Source organism: Salvelinus sp. IW2-2015, linkage group LG16 (assembly GCF_002910315.2).
Source record: "Salvelinus sp. IW2-2015 linkage group LG16, ASM291031v2, whole genome shotgun sequence".
In the NCBI taxonomy this organism is placed as follows: domain Eukaryota; kingdom Metazoa; phylum Chordata; class Actinopteri; order Salmoniformes; family Salmonidae; genus Salvelinus; species Salvelinus sp. IW2-2015.
In genome coordinates, this window is record NC_036856.1 from 3,378,945 (window position 1) to 3,386,458 (window position 7,514).

Here is a 7,514-nt window from a genome sequence, read left to right on the forward strand (position 1 = left end):
TAAATCTGTGGAATTTCTTTCCTTAATGTGTTTGACCCAATCAGTTGTGTTGTGACAAGATAGGGTGGTATACAGAAGTAACCTTATTTGGTAAAAGACCAAGTCCATTATTTGGCAAAGAACAGCTCAAATAAGCAAAGAGAAATGACAGTCCATTACTGTAAGACATGAGGTCAGTCAATGGGGAAAATTTCAAGAACTTTGAAAGTTTCTTCAAGTGCAGTCGCAAAAACCATCAAGGGCTATGATGAAACTGGCTCTCATGAAGAACGCCACAGGAAAGGAAGACCCAGAGTTACCTTGCCTGAGAGGAAGATCGTGTTCAGAGGAGTACCAGCCTCAGAAATGTTGGCCCAAATAAATTCTTCACAGAGTTCAAGTAACAGACATTATCACATCAACTGTTCAGAGGAGGACTGGTGTGAATCAGGCCTTTATGGTCGAATTGCTGCAAAGAAACCACTACTAAAGGACACCAATAATAAGAAGAACTTGCTTGGGCCAAGAAACACAAGCAATGACATTAGACCGTGGGAATCTGTCCTATGGTCTGATGAATCCAAATTTGACATTTTTGGTTCCAACTGCTGTGTCTTTGTGAGATGCAGAGTAGGTAACGGATGATCTCCGCATGTGTGGTTCCCACCGTGAAGCATGGAGAAGGGGTTGGGGGGTGCTTTGCTGGAGGCACTTGTCAGTGATATATTTAGAATTCAGGCACACTTAACCAGCATGGGTACCACAGTATTCTGCAGCGATACGCCATCCCATCTGGGTTGGCGCTTATCATTTGTTTTTCAACAGGAAATGAACCAACACCTACAGGATGTGTAAGGGCTATTGACCAAGAAGGAGGAGTGATGGAGTGCTGCATCATATTGACTGGCCTCCACAATCACCTGACCTCACCCAATTGAGATGGTTTGGGATGAGTTGGACCACAGAGTGAAGGAAAAGCAGCCCACAAGTGCCTCAGTATTGTGACAACACTTCTCATCTTGCTGAAATTATTCAGTTCTGCAAAAACCACAATCTTTTCATTCAGCTGTCCGGTGTGGCTGGTGCTTGGCAGTTACGGGTCTTCCTAGCGTAGAAGACAGTCAGATTGTGCGGAGTTCCTTGTGGGTGTGTGGTGTGTAGTTCAACAACGTTTTTTTTTAGGCACACCTGTTAATTGAAATGCATTCCAGGTGACTACCTCATGAAGCTGGTTGAGAGAATGCCAAGAGTGTGCACAGCTGTCATCAAGGCAAAGGGTGATTTCTTTTAAGAATCTCAAATATAAAACATATTTTGATTTGTTTAACACTTTTTTGGTTACTACATGATTCCATATGTGTTAYTTCATAGTGTTGTCTTCACTATTATTCTACAATGTATAAAATACWAAAAATAAAGAATGAGTATGTGTGTCCAAACTTCTGACTGGTACTGAATTCATTTTTATTTTAAGCTAGCTAAATACAATTTATGTTAGCATGCTAACACACAAAAGCACTTTAGTAATGGACATTAAAACAATCTATTTACATTGTTTGCATAAGAAACATGCAGTTATAGCATATGTATTACTCATTGAACATTATGCTCATTRAACATTATGTGTGTCCTTAGACACTCAAAACACACTCAGAGGCAGCTGGGGACTCCTGCTGTGACGCACATGTCGCTTTAGTGATGTTTTAGAGCGTGCACTGCCAACTCCCACATGTGCCCAGAAAAGGCTGACGAATCAGACTTGAATAACATCCATGTGGCTCTTACCAGGCTCCTCCATGTGGGCTATGATCCAGTTGAAGGCCATCTCGGGGCCCATGTTCCCAGTGTAGTAGATGGCCTTCCGACAGGCTTCCAGAGGGAAGCCCATCTCCGCCAGCTGCACTGCCGCCGACTCGTCTATTTCTGGAGCTGAGGACAAGCAAAAAACAACCAATAAACATCAGTGCCGCCCACGCTCTTTACAAACCGCACAGGTTCTAAAGGTGGTTTTGTTTTCTCTTTGGGCCTCATTAAAGAGGGGCTGGAGAGGAACCGTGCAGGGACATGCTGTACTTACCCAGTGCTTACAATTTTTTTTAAACGGGCTAATAAWATAAAGTTTTTGTAAGTAGGCAAAGTTACGCGGCGGGTGCAACAGCTGTTGGTTTTGCATCATCAAACTTATTTTCACTGCATTTATCACAACTGCAAAACTTTTGTTCCATAGTGGTAAATCTTTGTAATGTGTTAGGTATATATCGCGGAAGGATAGGAGAAACTGAATACTTACAATCTGAGGAGTTCATYGAGTTGTCTGAAAGGTAAAGAAAACAAGTGATTATTTCCAAGGAACACCAAACATGTTTTTTTTTTACTAGTTAAATTATATTCATGCTGTAGCTACACTTTTTGATTTATCTGAATCTATCAGATTAAGTAATTCAATATGTGGTTAGTAAAAAAGTCTAACATGGACCTAAAATAGCATCCTTACCGTTCAAGTCCAACTTCAGTTTTAATTACAAAAGTTGTTCCACTTAAAACAAATATTGACTTATGGCTCAAGGCGGTAAATTGAATTGTAATGTTTTTCTATATAAAACATTTTTTTAAACTCAGGTTCCATATGCCAAATCAATACTAAATTCATAAAGATAATTGATGGGAAATTATGCATTTGAAGGAGCAACATTTTCTTTGCTTAAAACTCGGAAATCAAAATCAGAATTCATCAGGCATTGTCCGATTCAGAAATGCAATTAATTGTTGTAGTGATTCAGGTCAAGGGACAATGGGCCGGTGTTTAATTTAAGATTCACGGAGCTTATCTGACAAATTCTGGATAAATTACAAATTCCTTATTAACACTGAGAACTAAGATTTACATTACTGTATGTAGGTGTGTACCAGTCATTTAATTATGAGAGAAAACAAAAATGGCCAACTGCTTTGTTASTTTTTCAGGAACAGTCCTTAAGAGGAGAAATCATACAACTTTAATAAATCGCTCCATTGAAAACACATTTACGACGCCTAAAATCGGGCAAATTTCTGGTGTGAAGTTTTGTTTTGGCCGCTTAGCATTTACCCATAAAGCCTCATTTTAGGAAGGAGGAACACAGTAATTATGTTGTATTAGTCCTCTAAAATAAAATAGTTGCGTTTCAACCCCGAGTTGTAGCTTAACAAGGTTTAACAAGGTTTACAAGGCTTGACAATGCTAAAGCATCTTCTACACGACAACCAGTGTGTCAATGGAGCACTACAGGGTACCAGGACAAGCTTTATTGCTTGCCTAGAGCACATAAAGTGTTCTTAGGTCTAGGACTGTATAGAACACAATGTGCCTAATGGCTGCTAAACTATTAAAGGAGGCACACAGACAAGCGCACTGTAGTCGCACTACAAACACACTGTAGCGAAATCCATCCAAGCAACCGCCTCTGACGGAAGAACAGAGATTAGGGGAATACTAAGCATATAAACTACAAACAGTACACCACTTCTATGTTGCTCAGCATTAGGCCCAAAACGTTACTCGTTAGGCGTGCTAGATTTAGCTTGGCCCAAATGCCAGCTTTGCTAGCCACGTCCAACACCTAAAGTCAAACTCCTCCCAKCTGTGGGTAGATTGGTAAAGGTTTGTCAGTATCTTCGTTCTAAAGCAGCCCTTCTTACTTCTGGTGTCTTCAGGGAGGACGATGGGGGGTGTGAGGTCTGGGAGCTCTTGTTCTCCCGCCTGCAGTCCTGTTCCCCGGAGCCGAGACAGGTCCAGGAAGTCTGGGATGTCTATGGACAAATCTGTTGAAGAACAGGTCAGGATCATGTTCAGTTCGAAATGGAGAAAAGGCTCCAAAATTGAGTGAAATAGGGAAGTACAATTGGAACTTGTCCAATAAGAAACAYGTTTCAATCCCTGTTGCAGAACGTTTTGCTATGATGTGCCCTAATGAATGCAACCCAGAGTTTTGAAAGAACATGAGCAAGAGAAGACTGGACTTGGGCATGGTCATTCAAGCAGATAACTGAATGACTACACTCACATTCACCACTATAGCTACAGTACAAATGCAAGATGTAGCTACCATATCAGTATGAGAGAATATTGAATATAGCTACCATATCAGTATGAGAGAATATTGAATATAGCTGTAACAACTTTTTTGGTCCACATGACAAAAAACTGAACTTGCAAAAACAAGCATCTCAATTGCACGATGCAGGAATAACCTCATTTGAATTGCATCTCTAAATAGTTAACCTTCCTCAATCCCAATCATATTTTTGGAATTGTTTGTAGAGCTCCGAGACAGGATTGTTTCGAGGCACAGATCTGGGAAGGGTACCAAAAAATGTCTGCAGCATTGAATGTCTCCAAGAACACAGTGGCCTCCATCATTCTTAAATGGAAGAAGTTTGGAACCACCAAGACTCTTCCTAGAGCTGGCCGCCCGGCCAAACTGAGCAATCTGGGGAGAAGGGCCTTGGTGAKGGAGGTGACCAAGAATCTGATGGTCACTCTGACAGAGCTCCAGAGTTCCTCTGGGGAGATTGGAGAAACTTCCAGAAGGACAACCATCTCTGCAGCACTCCACCAATCAGGCCATTATGGTAGAGTGGCCAGACTGTGGAGCTCTGTCAGAGTGACCATCAGATTCTTGGTCACCTCCCTCACCAAGGCCCTTCTCCCCAGATTGCTCAGTTTGGCCGGGCGGCCAGCTCTAGGAAGAGTCTTGGTGGTTCCAAACTTCTTGGAGTTTGCCAAAAGGCACTTAAAAGACTCTCAGACCATGAGGAACAAGATTATCTGGTCTGATGAAACCAAGATTGAACTMTTTGGCCTGAATACCAAGCGTCACGTCTGGAGGAAACCTGGMACCATCCCTATGGTGAAGCATCATACTGTGGGGATGTTTTTCAGCGGCAGGGACTGGGAGACTAGTCAGGATCGAGGGAAAGATGAACGGAGCAAAGTACAGAGAGATCATTGATGAAAACCTGCTCCAGAGTGCTCGAGACCTCAGACTAGAGGTCAACCRATTAATCGGAATGGCCGATTAATTAGRGMCGATTTCAAGTTTTCATAACAATCGATAATCKGMATTTTTGGACACCGATTGTGGCCGATTACATTGCACTCCAAGAGGAGACTGCGTGGCAGGCTGACTACCTGTTACGCGAGTGCAGCAAGAAGCCAAGGTAAGTTGCTAGCTAGCATTAAACTTATCTTATAAAAAAATCAACCTTAACATAATCACTAGTTAACTACACATGGTTGATGATATTACTAGTTTATCTAGCTTGTCCTGCGTTGCATATAATCGATGCGGTGCCTGTTAATTTCATTGAATCACAGCCTACTTCGCCAAACGGGTGATGATTTAACAAGCGCATTCGCGGAAAAAGCACTGTCGTTGCACCAATGTGTACCTAACCATAAACCTCAATGCCTTTCTTTAAAATCAATACACAAGTATATATTTTTAAACCTTTTAGTTAATATTGCATGCTAACATGAATTTCTTTAAACTAGGGAAATTGTGTCACTTCTCTTGCGTTCCGTGCAAGCAGTCAGGGTATATGCAGCAGTTTGGGCCGCCTGGCTCGTTGCAAACTGTGAAGACCATTTATTCCTAACAAAGACCGTAATTAATTTGCCAGAATTGTACATAATTATGACATAACATTGAAGGTTGTGAAATGTAACAGCAATATTTAGACTTAGGGATGCCACCCGTTAGATAAAATACGGAACGGTTCCGTATTTCACTGAAAGAATAAACGTTTTGTTTTCGAAATTATAGTTTCCGGATTTGACCATATTAATGACCTAAGGCTTGTATATCTGTGTGTTATTATGTTATAATTAAGTCTATGATTTGATAGAGCAGTCTGACTGAACGGTGGTAGGCAGCARCAGGCTCGTAAGCATTCATTCAAACAGCACTTTCGTGCGTTTGCCAGCAGCTCTTCGCTGTGCTTCAAGCATTGAGCTGTTTATGACTTCAAGCCTATCAACTCCCGAGATTAGGCTGGTGTAGCCGATGTGAAATGGCTAGCTAGTTAGCGGGGTGCACGCTAATAGCGTTTCAATCGGTGACGTCACTCGCTCTGAGACCTTGAAGTAGTTGTTCCCCTTGCTCTGCAAGGGCCACAGCTTTTGTGAAGCGATGGGTAACGCTGCTTCGAGGGTGGCTGTTGTCGATGTGTCCCTGGTTCGGGGCGAGGAGAGGGACGGAAGCTATACTGTTCCACTGGCAATACTATAGTGCCTATAAAAACATCCATCCAATAGCCAATGGTATATGAAATACAAATGGTAGAGAGAAATATTCCTATAATTCCTATAATAACTACAACCTAAAACTTCTTATCTGGGAATATTGAAGACTCATGTTAAAAGGAACCACCAGCTTTCATATGTTCTCATGTTCTGAGCAAGGAACTTAAACRTTAGCTTTCTTACATGGCACATATTGCACTTTCACTTTCTTCTGTTTCATGTTTCATKATTTATTTTAGGCTAAATTGATTTTATTGATGTATTATATTAAGTTAAAATAAAAGTGTTCATTCAGTATTACCATATTTCTTTTTAGTTCTTTTTCTAAATTGTACCCTGTCTTTCCAGGATTCCCGTTTCGCCTCCTTCCCAGAGTATCTGGTGGTGCAAATAAAGAAATTCACATTTGTGGTGGACTGGGTTCCAAAGAAAGTAGGTGAGTAAGAGACTGATGTCTCTCCACAAATGTTTTGGCTTGTCTGGATCCATGATTCTCTAGTACCAAGAGGATGCTGATTTCTGTTTTAACTTTGATATATGTCAACAAACATTGAAATCATATTAAGGGATAGAATGGTCTTTCATTGAAGGCCTATAAATGCATTCTATTTTTCAGATTTTCTCTTTATCCCTGGATAATTTTATTAAGTCAGTATTGTAGATCCCCAGCAGAGGGAATGCCACACAGTGATTCACTGAGGTCCACTGACAATGCATACATACAGTGCATTCGGAAAGTATTCAGAACACTTTACTTTTTCCACATTTTGTTAGGTTACAGCCTTATTTTATTTATTTTATATATAAAAAAAAATCATCAAAATACACAGAATACCCGTAATGACAAAGCAATAACTGGTTTTTAGAATTGTTTAGCAAATTTAATAAATAAGATATTCAGAACTTTCTACTCAGTACTTTGTTGAAGCACCTTTTGGCAGCAATTCAGCCTTGAGTCTTCTTGGTATGACACTATAAACTGGTACACTGTATTTGGGGAGTTTCTCCCATTCTTCTCTGCAGATCCTCTCAAACTCTGTCAGGTTGGATGGGGAGCGTTGCTACACAGCTATTTTCAGGTCACTCTAGAGAAGTTCGATCAGGTTGAAGTTCGGGCTCTGGCTGGGCTACTGAAGGACATTCAGAGACTCCTGTGTTGGCTGTGTGCTTAGGATCGTTGTCCTGTTGTAATGTGACATTGGCACCAGTCTGAGGTAGAGGTCTACCGATTATAATTTTTCAACGCCGATAT

The 7,514-nt window shown here is 41.0% G+C and overlaps 1 pseudogene; it reads right to left on the reverse strand.

Annotated features, from left to right (window-relative positions):
* LOC111975902 (ubiquitin carboxyl-terminal hydrolase 13-like) overlaps window positions 1-7,514 on the reverse strand; it is a 62,458-nt pseudogene that overhangs the window by 11,209 nt on the left and 43,735 nt on the right.